The sequence below is a fragment of the Nyctibius grandis genome, chromosome 9, assembly GCF_013368605.1.
Source record: "Nyctibius grandis isolate bNycGra1 chromosome 9, bNycGra1.pri, whole genome shotgun sequence".
Taxonomy (NCBI): Eukaryota; Metazoa; Chordata; class Aves; order Nyctibiiformes; family Nyctibiidae; genus Nyctibius; species Nyctibius grandis.
In genome coordinates this window covers 33,147,432-33,162,079 of record NC_090666.1, presented here as the reverse complement: position 1 = coordinate 33,162,079, position 14,648 = coordinate 33,147,432, and the positions used below count along the sequence as shown (strand labels likewise).

General features: G+C 42.7%; 1 protein-coding gene across 1 annotated transcript in view; it reads left to right on the top strand.

The window, feature by feature from the left end:
- The first annotated feature begins 9,518 nt into the window (after window positions 1–9,518).
- Window positions 9,519–14,648, top strand: part of ZNF148 (zinc finger protein 148) — a 41,813-nt gene continuing 36,683 nt past the window's right edge. Inside the window, 1 exon segment of the mRNA XM_068407817.1 lies at window positions 9,519–9,595. The gene's annotated coding sequence lies outside the window, so the exon portion shown is untranslated.

Sequence of the window (14,648 nt, the reverse complement as noted above, 5' to 3'; positions counted from 1 at the left end):
TTGATACATACACTCAGTTTTCCTAGGCTGATAACAAGGCCACAACTTTGCAAAGTCTGTTCAAGTTACTGCTTTGGGGCAAAGCAGTCTTTTTGGCTCAGGACACGTTATGTACCTCAGACAGAAAGTGCTTGGATCAGACCTGTCCTCTGTTCTTTCAGCAATGCACAAGTATGACCAGCCAGTCCTCAGCCTACCGGGATGAACAGTGTCCTCTTAAAAACAAGTAGTCCTTTTTTCTGGCCCTTTTGCTGTCTTTTAAAAGAGCAATACCTGAAACTTAGGCTTTTTGACTGCTTTCCCCCATTGCACGCCTGTTCTGCGGCTGCCAGCAGCTAGCTGGGTTTGGGGTGAGAGATCCCTGTGGTTTAGGGGGATGCCGGCCAGGATGGGTTTGGTGGCTCTTGCCTCAGTCCTCAGGCTGGTGGGAGCACCGTGGCTGGTGGCAGAAGTCCGTGCATCCTTCCTGCAGTGACTCGTCTTGTTTCGCTAACGAACAGCTCTGGAGGGATGGAGCGCAGCCATAAAGGGCCCATGAGGGACAGCAGAGAGTGGTGCAAAGAGCTGATGTCCGGCAAGCTGAAGCCGACTTTTTTTTGTATATTTTAGTGTCTCATATACCTATGTTAGTGAGCTGTTTTCTTTCTGAATCGTTTTGGTTTTAGCGTCAATGCTTTGGATATACCATAGCAGAGACGTTCTCCATTTTAATCTCTTGCTGTGTACTTCCTTTGTTTCTTTTTTAGGTTGTTTTTTTTTTGGTTGGTGGGGTTTTTTGGTTTGTTTGTTTTTTTTTAGTTTTGAATATCCCACCTTTAGTTTAACAGTTCAGAGAAGGTCCTTTTATTCTACAGTGTAAGACAGGAAGAAAAGTTCCTGATCATTCTGTACCAGACATTACTTCATATACTTTTATTCTGTCTCCCTTGTTTTTCTCTGAAGATAATCATTCCAATCTTTTCAGTCTTTCATGAATTGCTATGCCCTTGATCCTACTTGTTGCTCTTCTTTGAATCCTCTGAAGTTCCCAGTCTCTTTGAGATGGCTGGAGATGGCTGGACCACAGCAGTCTGCTTGAGGTTGTACCACAGATCTATGTCAAGGTATTCCATTTTATCTGCTCGCTTATTTTATCTGCACACTGAAGGGATGGAGTTGTTGAGCTTTCTGTTGCACAACAGAAAACAAGGCTGGGTGACACTTCAGGGCAAAGGCAATGACCTAGGTTACTTCCTAAAGTATTCCTTGTATATTTGTTCCATCTGTTCCTAAAGACCTCTAGTAACTCCACAGCCCTATAGGCCATCCCAGTGTTTTGTGACCTTTGCTGTTAGAAAGGCAGAAAAATACCTAACCTAAAGCTTCCTTACTCCAATTTACGTCTTATACATCTCCTATGGGCAGGGAAAACAGCTTCTTCCACTTGTTTGTGCAATGGCCTCTCACATATTTGAAGGCTCTCATCATGTTTCCCCTTTAGCATTCACCTCAGGAACAAGTGTAGTTCATTTGTGCCTTTTTGGTCATATTTTCTAGATCTCTTATCATTCTCACTGTCATCTCTGACTGGGCCATGTCTTTCATGAACCAGACACAATACTTCTACCTGCAATTTTAACAACGCTGTGTAGACCGAACAGAAATAATTCCTTTGTGTCTTACAAGGTATAAGCCAGTTCATACATAGCATGATGTACACTTTTGTTTGTGACTGCATCATATCAGTTCATATCCAGCTTGTGAACAACTCTGCTGCCCTACTAAACCACCTTCTGAAACACTGCTGTCCTGTAGCTCAGCCATAGATTCAGTGCAGGTCCTTTCCTCTGTCCTTACTGAGCTGAGCTCCATCTTCTCCAGCTTACGGCTAGATTATCAAGGGGAGGTTGGACCTGAACATGGACCCCAGCCATTCTTGCAGCCATCTCCAGCTTGATGCAGCCTGAAAATTTAGCAGTCTTCATCCTCCAGCTGAAGCACTGAATAGTCTGGTACAAGTCCTGAGTGATTCCATTCAATGCATCCGTATAGTTTGAAAGAAAATCAATCGTAACTACTTTCAAGAAAGGTTTACTGATGTGCTTTGCATTGGCCTTAGAGAGATTTCATCTAGTCCGCTTCTCATTTTATGAGAAAAATAAGGCATGTGATAAAATTACTTATCAACAGCTTTACCTTCTTGCCTTTCCCTGCCAAGAAGAACCCCTCACCTGAAGATGTACCTGAGCCATTTTTCATTTGTAAGGTATCTTAGCGGTTTGCCTTTCTCCTAAATGTGTAACTTCATGCAGCTATAATGAACTTCCTTGACCATCACGTTGTCCATTCATCTAGGTTTTTTGAAGGTCTCTGAAGTTTCCTTTAGTCCTCTCTGGGGCCTGGTTAAGTTAATAAATTCATACCTATGTTTCCTATTTATATCTATCATATATCATATATTTAGCACTCATCTTTTCCCAATCTCTACTGTAACAAACAACGTGAAATGGATTTAGGATGGAAGGCTGAGGTCTTTGCTGTTAACTTGATGCCCTGTTGAAAAGTGACCACCTAACCCCCTGCTCTGCTTTCTGTCTCCTGGACAAATTCTGACATCATAAATTGTTAAATATATTTTGGAAGACAAAGTAAACTTATGGTTTTCTTTATTCCTTACCTTACCGATACAATCAATAATTCTAAGAGAATAGTGAGATCTGATTTTCATTTACAAAACCTTACTTGCCATGACATACATGATCTTCCAAATGTTTTGAAAGACAATTTTGACTGATTTGCAGGTAAAGACATGTGGCTGCACAGTTTTGCTGGCAGCCCAGCTATTTCAACTTCTGACGGTCACGGATAAGCTCTGTGTGATTTGGAGAATGGTAACAGCCTGTCTTGTTCCAACATTTCTTTATTATTCTGATGCAATTTTTGAGAGTAGTACCAGAGAAGCCCAGTAAAGGCAGGGCAACTCTATGGTGTTTTTGATTATGAGATTGCAAAATCCTAAACCCCCCTGTTTTTTTTTTTAATCACTTATACTTGCTGTGCTACGCAATTAACTAAGAGAGTCCCAGTTCCAGCTTTTTAAGGCATTTTTACTTCTTGACTTCAAGAATCTCTCCCCATTTGGTCTTCAAGGTCCATTTGTGCCCTTCTCATTTTTCCTTTCTTCACCACCCACTGAAATTTGAGATTTTCCTTTTTACTGGCTTTCATAGATTCAGATTTCCGTACTCTATTGACATTCCTATTGGCTCAAATAATGCATGGAAATGTCCCATTTAGCATAATGGCTTGATCCTTGTCACCCTGGGACTGTACATCCTGCTGGGCTTCATTGTTTTCATCAGTATCCATGTCATCTCAAAAAGGCTTAATTTTTTTAAATCGTTTTCCTGTTTGAACTTTGAACTTTTGGTTAGTAAGTGTCAATCTCCCATCATTATCACCGCATCACAGTCTGGAATCCTACCTGCTCTTTGAATCTTTGAGTCTCACTTTTAATCAGGTAAATGTTAGACTTGTAGAAGAGGTGTGAATCTGAATTTAAATTACAGCAGTTGTTTTGCACAAACTCTCAGTGCACGTTAGGTGGTGTGATGCAGCCTACAGCACTTTGATGGAAACTAAGAGCACTGGCACAAAGTAGATATGAAGTAGCTGGTTACTCTGCACTGAGTAACCTCCCCATATGGACAAGCCTTTAGCTAATGGTTAAGTTAATGCTGTCTTTTGAATTAGATCCACTGTAATACTTCAAACTAAAGAACTCAGCTGCAGTGGGACATTTGGGAAAGATTAAGATGAATTAAGTAAAGGTGTGACATTAAATTGCATTAGTTAAAGCCCACCAAATCCCTGTGTGGATGCTCTCTCTTTTACAGTGTTACAGATAAAATATCCCTAGTTTCCTTTACATTTAATTCTGAAAGGCTTAATTCTAAAATGTTCATGCTGGGGTTTAAGGCCCTCTTACTTTCCCATCTGCAGTTAATTCAACTTAAATATCTTAGGTAGACAGCCAATCTAAGTTAAGAGTGGATGGTTTTCTGCTCTGCTTGTAACGTGTGTTTTAAGACAGAAAAATTCATTCTCTAAATTCCGCCTCGTTGTGTCATTTGACAATTTATGTTAGGCAGAGTACTACATTATCATCATTTTTGTTGCTTTTTCTGCCTATTAGGCATCTCAGCATGCGCAATTAAACATCCTCATTTCTTTTAATCTGGAGATCTATAATGCTAATTTTATAGGAATGCCGTGTGGGACTGAGTCAAACATACTACGGATAACTGAATGTCTTGTGTCTACACAAAACCATCCTGACTGACACTGACTTGCTATCTTTTCAGACAGGTATATGTCTCATCAAACCATTACTTTGCATTTTCTCTGGGATTTTTGTGCTGTTTTCAGCTCAGGTTTTAAAGCACTTCAAGCTGCTGTATTATTGTAAAACAAATGAATGAGTCAAGTCAGTCACGTTTGTGGCATTAGAAACTAATCTGATATGAAGACTTCTTCAGGGCTCGGGTGGAAGTGGAACAGTGTTCTCCTCAAAATACATTTGGGAACAGAAAAGACTTCGGAAACGAGGAAAAGAGCCAGGTGACTTTAATGCACCCTCTCCTTCTGACCAATATTTTCCATAATTAATTATTTTTGTTTACAAGCATCAGATGCACAGGTATTTTGAGACATACCGCATCACCACATTTCCCTGCATCAGTTAATGTCAGGACAAGCATACCGTACACCTACATGACTGATAGCGTTATGATTGATTCCTGATCTGCTGGCACTACAGAGCAATGCAGATTGAGTCGGGCTTACATGGGATCATGAATGGAAAGCCTGCTATAAAAAAAAAAAATAATTAAACCACAAATTCAATCAGGGATGTTGAAATGAAAATGAGCAATTTACAGACAATGTGAGTGGATGCTCAGACAATTGATTCGTTTAATTTTCTGCACTGAATATTTGTGCTAGTTAAAGCCCTGGTGAAATATTTGAATTGAAAAAATAGAACATTTTCTAGCTTTCAATAGCAATCATTCCCTGATTGCACCCTCTGTTGAAATGTCAGGCATTCATCTAGGCATTTCTGAAGCATCGCTCATTGTATCACTGGCACATACTAGTATTAACCAGGGCTACAGTGACCTTAGTGGTCCAAGGAAGGAGGGGAGGAGAGAAATTGAAGGCGATGTTCAGTTTTCTTTCTGATTCAATATCAGATAGCTCCATTTAATTCAATGGGATATTTGCATTTTTTGAAGCGACATGTGTTTGGCTCTGTGGCTGAACAGGGAATGAGACATAAATCTGTGATGAGGGCTAACCAGTGTTTATCATCTCCCCTTCTGTGGCGACAAGCTATTTACAATAAACCAGTTTATATTTACTTCTTTCTCTCCATCCTGGTTTTAGTCCTAATGATGATTACTGTTCCTTTATACAGTCATGATTTGGTACTAATTTTTGTCAAAGGATTTCCAGGCAAAATTGCAGGTCATGCCCAGCATGTAGACTGGTGTTAACACAGAGACTAAAGCTTAAAATAATTTTCACATTGAAAGAATAACCCAAGTGGGTGGAGGAGAATACATCTGTTATCTCTCAAAGTCAAGTTAATCTCATCCTGCACCAAAGTTATTAACTTCAATTGTTTGATGATTCCACAAACACAGAAAAAGGCTGGTTTAGCATTGTTTGGGAAGATGAATTGTGTATTTCCACATCTTAATACCCCATGCTTTCTCTTGGATTTACCTTGAACTGTTTGCAAATAGCTTTTTTTTGAGAACATAAAGATTTTTCGGGCAGTGTTCTCCATATATAAATTACTGACATGAACTCTTCACTGATAATCTTGTCTTGTTTCTTTTGAGACTTAGCATGGTTATAAAATACTCAGTAAAAATATTGTTGACATGCAGATTGCATTTCACTTTTCCTTTGTCCTGATCCTGTAGCCATGTACAGACATAAATAGTTCAACAGACTTTCTTTTTACTCGAGAAAAGCATGTGTGTTTGAAGGAATGAGACTATTAACTGTGAGGTGTGACATCCGCACGGGGAAGGGGACAAGATGGACATGTATCCTTGTTTTACATAAGGAAGGACAGACAAGCAGCAAGAAAACTTCACCCCAGGCAGAGTCAGTAGGACAAGCCACATCACTGGACTTTGTACACCACTCCAAAGGCACAGATAAAAGGTTATGTGGATATGGAATCAGGGGAGAAAAAGCTACACTTGATGTTCATTGATTTACCTGTCTGTGGGCTCAATGATTGAGCAGTAGGCCCACGCTAACAGTATTTTTAAACAAACAAAAAATGCTTTTTGAAAAACTGGAAGGGGATTTAAAAAGTGCTACAAGGATAAAGCAAGACCTGGAAAAGAGTTAAAAATTCTGATACACAGTCCTTAAACCTAATAGCTAAAACTAATGATTAGAAGCTCAGGCTAGATGAATTTGGACAAATATGAAGGCATAACTTCAAGAGTTAGGCTAAGTGGTCATCTCAAAAACCTACCTAACCGGTGGAGTTCCCTCTCAAATTCCCAGACTGGATCTTTCCAGATCACCTGCTGCTTCACTGGAATATACTGGCTTGATGCATAAATTTCTGAAGGAAATCCTTCAGTTTGCAATGCAGGAGATCAAATGAGATGGTTCTGCTTGTTCTACACAGTTACTTCTGAAGCCACTTCCTCTTTAAGACCTTGAAAACACACGTATATTCTCCAATGGTTCCCAAAAGCCACTCTTTTTACTACATAGCCCACTTGTGCTTCCTATTTTTCTTGGTTTCTGGATTTATACAGAAAAAGAGGGGAGGCGGGAAAGAAGTGCCTTTCACTTTCCATTATTTAGCCCTCCTAAAAAAAGGAAACTGAAATGTATTCAGCTCTACGCTGTGCACACATTGCCTTTTAAAGGGTTTCTCATGGGTGGGCAACTTCTGGAATTCATAAGGGAGAGGGAAGACTATATTAAAGACTATTAAATTTTTCCCTAGGGAAGAGCAGAGTTTGTCTGCTATTTACAGAGTGGCATAAGAAAAAAAAATAGGTCAAAATGCAAGTACTCTTTTAAGCTTCTCAAGCTACTGACTTTATATACTCCTTTTACATTTTGTTATGTCCAAACACTAATATTAATAAAGAAACACCGCAGTATTAAATGTGTAATACGAACGTCAGTGCCGTAGCTGCGTGACTGGGTGAGAAGCTACCATCATTTGAAAATATGGGTGGCAAAGAGGTAAAGGTCCGAGGTCTGATGTGTTCCTTCGCTACCCCTGCCTCGGTGGGGGGGACTTTCAGATGAACAAAGCACTGTAAGATTCTCACTGAACTCGACGATTTGTAGGTGCTCAGCTCCTCTTAAAACAACAACAAACTCCACTCTAACCCAAACTGATGTTGGAAAATTGGAGCATGTCTTGATTAAGGTCATAGAAGGATGGTAGGAGAGTAATGAACAGAACTCAAATCTGCTGAGTCTTACTTCTTTGCTTTAAACACAAGACAGTCTTTCTTCTTCATATTACACTGTTAATTGCCAAACAAAATTTTTTGAAAAGCAGGTTCCAATTCATGTGTCCTTGGAGAAAGACTTGTGCTCACCCTGCAGAAAGCTTTAATTCCTCAGTGTATTTTAAAATAAGGCTTTAGCGTGGAGCTTCCTGGCTCAGACTTAATGAAATTCAAAAGATTTTTTTTGACAAGTAAAAATGAATAAATTCACCAATTTAATTGTCTTTGAAGGGAAGAAAAAAAATCAAAGCTGCATAAATGTACAGCTTCCCTCGGTTTCTAAAACTCTATTTTTGGAAAACAAAAGTTTCCCATTTTATCCAGCAAGCAGGTTAATGACACTCCTTGTATTTATGTAAAACTGTAGATGACTGCATGAAATGTAGCCACATTTTATTAACTCCTTTCTCTGTTCATACAGATCAAGTACTCGATGCAATTTTTTTGAAATATACACATTGCATAAAGTCAGGGCAGACCTTCAAACTAGGTCTTTATGTCACTAGTATTTTCTTCTTAGTGCAATTTATTACACTGTAACTGGATGGCACAACCTATGACCTGCATAAGGATGCAGAACCTTATTAATGCATCTCGTTAAAGGAACCAGAAACCCTACATAAAGCTGACTCACCAGGCAGATGCATCTCACTTCTAACAGGACCTGAACGAAGGACTTAAGCCTTGCCGCGGAGACAGGGTGATCTTGTAGGACAACCTGGGAATAACTAAGCTTGTAGCAAAAAGCTTTGGGCTGCTGTTGATTGAATGACTCACAAAGCTAAGCCCAATGAAGCTGGTAAATTTTACCCCATAGAGTTTATGCAGATTTTGGCTTCAATCCAGCAGAGCACTTAAGCACATGCTTAATTATAAGCAAGTGACATAAAGCAATTTAGTTAAGCACGTGTTTAAGTCTGTTACTGGGCTAAAGACTTTATTTAGAGAAACGTGGATATGTTGGTAACCCCCACAAGAGATGAAGTTGAGAGGCGCAAGAGAGACCAAGCAGAGCCACAGCTGTAAGGGCGCGGACAGTTCGGGTGCAGAGCTATTCCAAGGAACGCGAGGGCTTGAAGATTTGGCCTCTAGCAATTCTCCAAATTGTTTACTGTGTGGCATCATGAAGGACATCACGATCACGGAGATTACAGCGCAGAAAACTCATCTCGGGACTTCTCGATGGATTTGGAGGCCCCGGGGGTCCCACAGCCACCACCTCCGTATGCACCGGGGCCTCCTTCACCGGGCCCGCACCCCTCAGCCCTAGAAGGCCCCGGCCTCCCCCGAGAGAAGCGGGGTGCGTGGAGAGAAGGGAACCGGGCTCAGGGGCGTCGGGGTTTACTTCAGCCTCCTCCCCGGCACCGACCGCGGCCGTGCCGGCCCCCTCTCCTCCGACATGAGGCCGCCGGAACGACACCGGGGGCGGGGGGGGGGCACCCCAAGCACTCCCCCCCAGCCCCTCCGGCAGCGCCCCAGGCCTGGCCACCCCGCACGACCGAAGAGCCTGTCCCGCCCCACCTCCCCTCAGGGCCGGCACAGGGCAGCGCTCGGCCGGGCCCGCTCGGCGGGGCTTCCCACGGCCGCGCCGGCCTCCTGACCCGCGCGTAACCCGGGTCGCCGGCACCGCCCGCCCCGGCCCCAGCCCCGGTCCAGCCCCGGCCCTGGCTGGAGGCCCGCCCGGCGCGGCGCGGCCCGGCTCCCCTCTCCTCCTCCTCGCTTCGCCGCGCCGCGGACCCGCCGCGCCCGGGCGCCCGCCGGTCCTCCGGGCGTGTTTCCCATGCTGCACCGCGGCGCGGCGGCGCTCTGGCCGGGCTGTCGCTGTCACCGCCAGGAGGAGGCTGAGGGAAGGCGCCGCTCGCCCCGCCGGAGCAGGAAGAAGCCGCCGCCGCCGCCAACTTCCCCTCGGCCTCCCCTCCCCCGCCGCCGCCGCCTCCCCTCCCCCGTGCCCCGCCGCCGCCCCGCCATGCCCGGGGCCGCGGCACGGGCACTCTGAGCCGCTGCCGCCGCGCCCCGGCCCGGCCCGCCTTCTCTTCGCAGCTCTGCGGCCGGTAAGTGCCGGCGGGCGGGAGCGGGAGCTGGCCGGGTCCGGCCGGGCCCGCCTGCCGCCGCCGCGGCGGGAGGTGCGCGGAGGGAGGGAAGGAGGGAGGAGGAGAGGGAAGGGAAGGGGGGGCCGCGGCTCGGCGCGGCCCGGCCGGGCGCGTCCCGCCCGCATGGGCCGCGCTTGGCCCCGGCGGCGGAGAGGCCGGGGATGAGGAGAGAGGCGGCGGGCGCCCTGCTCCCTCCCGCTCCCCGCCGCGCAGGGGGGCGCCGGGAGCTCCCTTCCGCTGCCTCCGGCCGGCGGCGGGGCTTCCCCGGCGGAGCCTGCCTCCCGCGCGGCGCGCCGGGAGCCGCGGGGCCAAGCAGGCCTCGCCGGGGAGCTGGGGATGGGGCCGGCGCTGCTAGCGGGGCCGTCTGACAGACGGACACACAAAGAGCCGGGGGAGCTGTGGACGGACGGACAGGCGGGCAGGCAGCGTGTCCCCGCGGCCCCGTCCTACCGGGCGGCCGTATCCTGCCGCTGCCCGCGTCTCCATTGTTCCTGGTGTAAGATAGGTGAAGTGTACCGACTCGTGAAGATTTATTGAATTTAATTTTATGTGTTAAATAACGCTTCTCCGAGTCTCCTCTCAGCAGCTCGGAGGAAGCTTTTGCAAGGGACCTTTCTGCAGCGTCGGGAGCTGCTAACAAGTGCCAGGCTGGAAGTGGTTGGGAGGGCAGCAGGGACCAGCAGGAGTTGAGGAGAAATTAGTCGAGCTTTAAACACTTTCACTCTTCATCCTCTTTCCTCCCCGAATTCCTGCCAAGCCTCAGCTGGGATGAGTGCAGCAATGTCTCTATTAAGCTGGCTCATAAAAAGGGAAGACATTTATGTCGCAAATGTAAATCATCTCTCTGATCACTTCATTTTTGTAAACTGTTCAGAGCAGCTGTGAGGGCTTTTGCACAATGAATAAAAAAGTAGATAGGTGGAATGCAGTGATCACAGCTTTAGTCTTGCTTTGAAAGTCTACCTGGAGCATGACCTATCTCTCTGCGTACATGTGACACTCTGGTCCAAGAAGTTTTAGGTGGGAGAAATGTCTTATTACTGACGAGCAGCATCTACACCATTGGTACTGAAAAGACAAATGACAGAGGGCTATGGTTTTTCTTTTGAGTAGGATCTTGGTTGCTTTGTTTATTTGCTGTACTTACTCACAAATTTCAGTAATACTTTACAAGCTTGCTAGGAATATGTACCTGGGCCTGTCGTGCTTAAACATTTTGGAGTGCCCATATCCAATTTCATCCTTGTAAGTGATACAACTCTTGCAGTCGTTCTCCATCAGTTTGGTGATGCATACCTCGTGAAGGAAAGAGGCGGAAAAATAGTGCTAACCTGGATCAGTTTTTGCAGGTGTTCTTAGGCTGTACTCGGGATCGGACTAGATAAACTAATAGGCCAGTCTGGATTTAAAACCTATCCTGCTATGTGAAAAGTTTGCATACCTTTGGGCAGTGTTAGTTTTTCAGTGTTCCACTTCCAGTGTCTGGGATTTGTGCATGCGTCCAGTGACAGCTGTCATCTGCAGCAGCTTTGGCTGTGCTGGGAAGCTGTAGAGCCCTGTGGATCTCACGGGATCTGCAGACTCCTGGTACAGAGTACAGACAGATTCATAGCAGAGCCAGGCCGACCCTGCTCTTGTTGTGGTGATTAAGGAAAACTCTAAAATTAGTGTTTAAATTGCACAATTTCCTGAAAACAGTTCTCACGGCCTTTCTTGATGAATATTCAACTGAATGTACATGTGTATTCAGTTTCCAAAAGTATTTTCCTCGTACTTGTTTCTGGATGTCTACATGCCCCTCTTCCCCAAATATCCATGTCGTTAGTCGGTGAGCTCATATAACTGAATAAAGCTAAAAAAGATGAGGCTGACCTCTTGTATTTAGCTGCCATGTGCACGTATACTTTTTCTGTCTTCGCTCCTCAGGCTGAGGCCTGAGAGAACAGATGTATATGTAATCTGTGTTTCTGTTATTGTCCTTCTTGTCTGTGTGTGTTTAATTTCTACTGTATTGCAACCATATTCTATTTATAGAAAATCCCTAATATAATGGATTATGAAATCAAATCATAAGTAGGTAAGTAGCTACTTGAAGAACCACAATGGTTAAAAAAAAAATTGGAAGAAAAATTACTCAGAATGTGAAAAGTTATATTGCAGGCTGAACTGGTCACCTGAAGGAACATTACTTCTCTAACATTATTATGTAGCTTCTCAAAAGATTATTTTCCTTCTCAGTTCAGTGTATATAAATTTATTGGTATGAGGATTTAAAGCTCTGTGGAGCGTGCGTGTATTCTAGAGACAGCTGGCATTGTAAAACCATTGAGGTTGGTAGTTCTTACTTCCAGCTGAGAACTTCTGTGTACCAGTAATGTTAGAGTTGAGCTACGAGAATACTAAGAGTATATTACTCTAGTGAAATACGCTGACAGTACATCTAAAACAGTTTAGCTCACTTCTAGATGGGTTCTTTGCACCACAGGTTCGATAATGTAGATTTGCAAATAGTGAAGTTCAGGGTATCGATTGTTAGTGTATGGGTTTAGGTAAAACATTTTAAAATTTACTAATGGGGAGGAAGGGTTTGTTGTGCTCTAGTATTTTGGGGGAAAAGCAAAGTGGGATTGTCTTCTGCATCTGTGGCTAGAAATTTGTGATGTTTTTTGTGACTAGGATCTTTGTAGAGTCTTCCTCTGGTGAGGACCGCTCTGTGGGCTGTTGTCCCATTGTAAATATTACAAATGGAGACCTGTGTGTATGGAGTAGCTTGATGGAGTGAGTCTTAATCTATGAAAACCACTTTAATTATTTAGCATAATTTGGGATTAACTTTGGTTTGATTTTGGCTGCAATATAAAATACATTTTTGTGTGTGAAGTAACAAAAGTAAAATAAGAAATAGTAATGTTTGTATAACGTCTTTGATAAATAAACATACTGCTGTTGTTCGGAGGCTCTAAACGTGAAACCGAGATGTCCAACTTTCTTGTCCAAATTTAACAATGTCTTTTATATTAAATGAATGGGACAAGGAATGAGAAGTAAATGCCATTGGAAATATTTTTTACTTTGAAGATTCTTAAGTGGATCTAACAGAGAAATAGATATGTTTTATTTAAAGTAAGTGCTTTTTTGTGCCTTTGTTTGGCATTTTAATGATAGCTGCCTTTCAAACCAGCATCATTTATGATGAAATAGATTGACGCTGTTGGCTTGCAGTCTGATTTGCATAACTGAGTGTTTAAATGTGAGACATTTGTGAGACAAGTGAAGTCTCACAAAGTCTCCATGGATGTAAGTAGACATGGGTGTCTGCTTTTATCAGGTTGCAGGGCTTAAGTGAAGGAACAATATTGTGATTAACTTGCACTTTAATTTGTTTGTTTTTTTGACAGAAATACTTTTGGGAAAATACTATTTCCTGGAGTACTGAGATTCATGAAATATTTTTTTTCTTTTAATTTATTTTCTTTTTCGCTTCTGTGTATTGGAACCTATGCATAAACCCTTGAACTAGTATTGAGTTCGTACATTTAACTCACTGGTTTTTAAGAGCTGAGATATAGCTATTGACAGGCCATGTCAGCAAAACACAGCCATTGTCTGGAATATATATATAGTTATATGCCAAGCACAAACTTCTGTCTAACAAAAGAAAATCCATTCAGATTTTCATGAGATTTATTTTCATTTACACAAATGCTGTTAGTTACTTTATTTCAGTAATATCCAGTGAAGTTAAAAACACAACTCCATCTGTTTAGCTCATTTGTACTCTATATACATTTTAAATATACAATATTTTCATCATCTACATAGAACAGAATGTTTTATACATCAGCAATAATGCCATAAACTACGCAAGTGACATAGGTTTAACCTATTTAAATTACAAATTATTGTACAAATTAAAATACAATAAATTATGTGAGTATTCCAGTATTGTAAGTGATTAAATTGTCTTCCCCTGACTGCATAGAGGGACATTTTACATATATCATTCAGCAAGTTGGATAAAATATCTGGAAAAATCCTTAATATGTTTTCACAGAACTTGATTGTAAGTGTGTCCCAAGGGGAAATTCACTGTTGTTTAGAAAGACGGTGGAAAGCACAACATGCAGAAGGGTTAGAATCTCCTGATATCTTCTTCCATACTGTCAGAATTTTACTCTGGGAGATAATATAGAGACTGATATTGGTTTTGCTCAGAAATGACTTTTAGTGTACTCTTATGATATTATCAGTGTGTTAATGTAGTCAAGGCTATGGTATCAGAAGGTAAAAGTGCGAATACTGTAATATAGTTAATGTATTACTAATTTATATTACTTCATGATTTCATTGCACTTTGGAAAACAGCAAGACATAGCTTTTTAAGGGAGTATATATATATTGGCCTGATCCTGCAACTGATATACTCTACTGGTGTATTAGTATTACAGTATCTGCATCTTGTCACAGTTTGTGCAGAAAACTTTTAAGACAGTACTGTCTAATTCTTCCCTTATGACTAGGATGACATTTTTATAAGCACAGAATTAAACAGTCTGATGATAAAATGAAGTCTCTGTGGGAAGAAGTTCCAACCTGCAGACAGCAGTAGGGTATAATTTATGAACAGCCTATCAAATATAAACTGTCTAGATCTCTTGCACTGGGGGGAGAAAAAAAAACCCAAACAAAAGTCAAGGTGCCTGCAAAATGTCTGGAAAACAAAATAATTTCTTCATATCATATGATATTACTAATGCGTGAAGCTGTTGTGATATCTGTGTGAGTGAACTGGGATATGAGGCTGATCAGCCTTCTGCTCTGAAATTGTTCCAAATGGCAGCTACATCTGTAAGGTGAAAAGATGCCCATTCATAAAAATTTTGACAAGTATCTTAATGTTTTTATAATGATTTCCGATAAAGTCTTTATTAACTTCTACGACTTACGTACCCTAAAATGGGTGTAAAAGACATCATTAGAAAGGTTTACAATACCAGTAACATCATGACCAGGT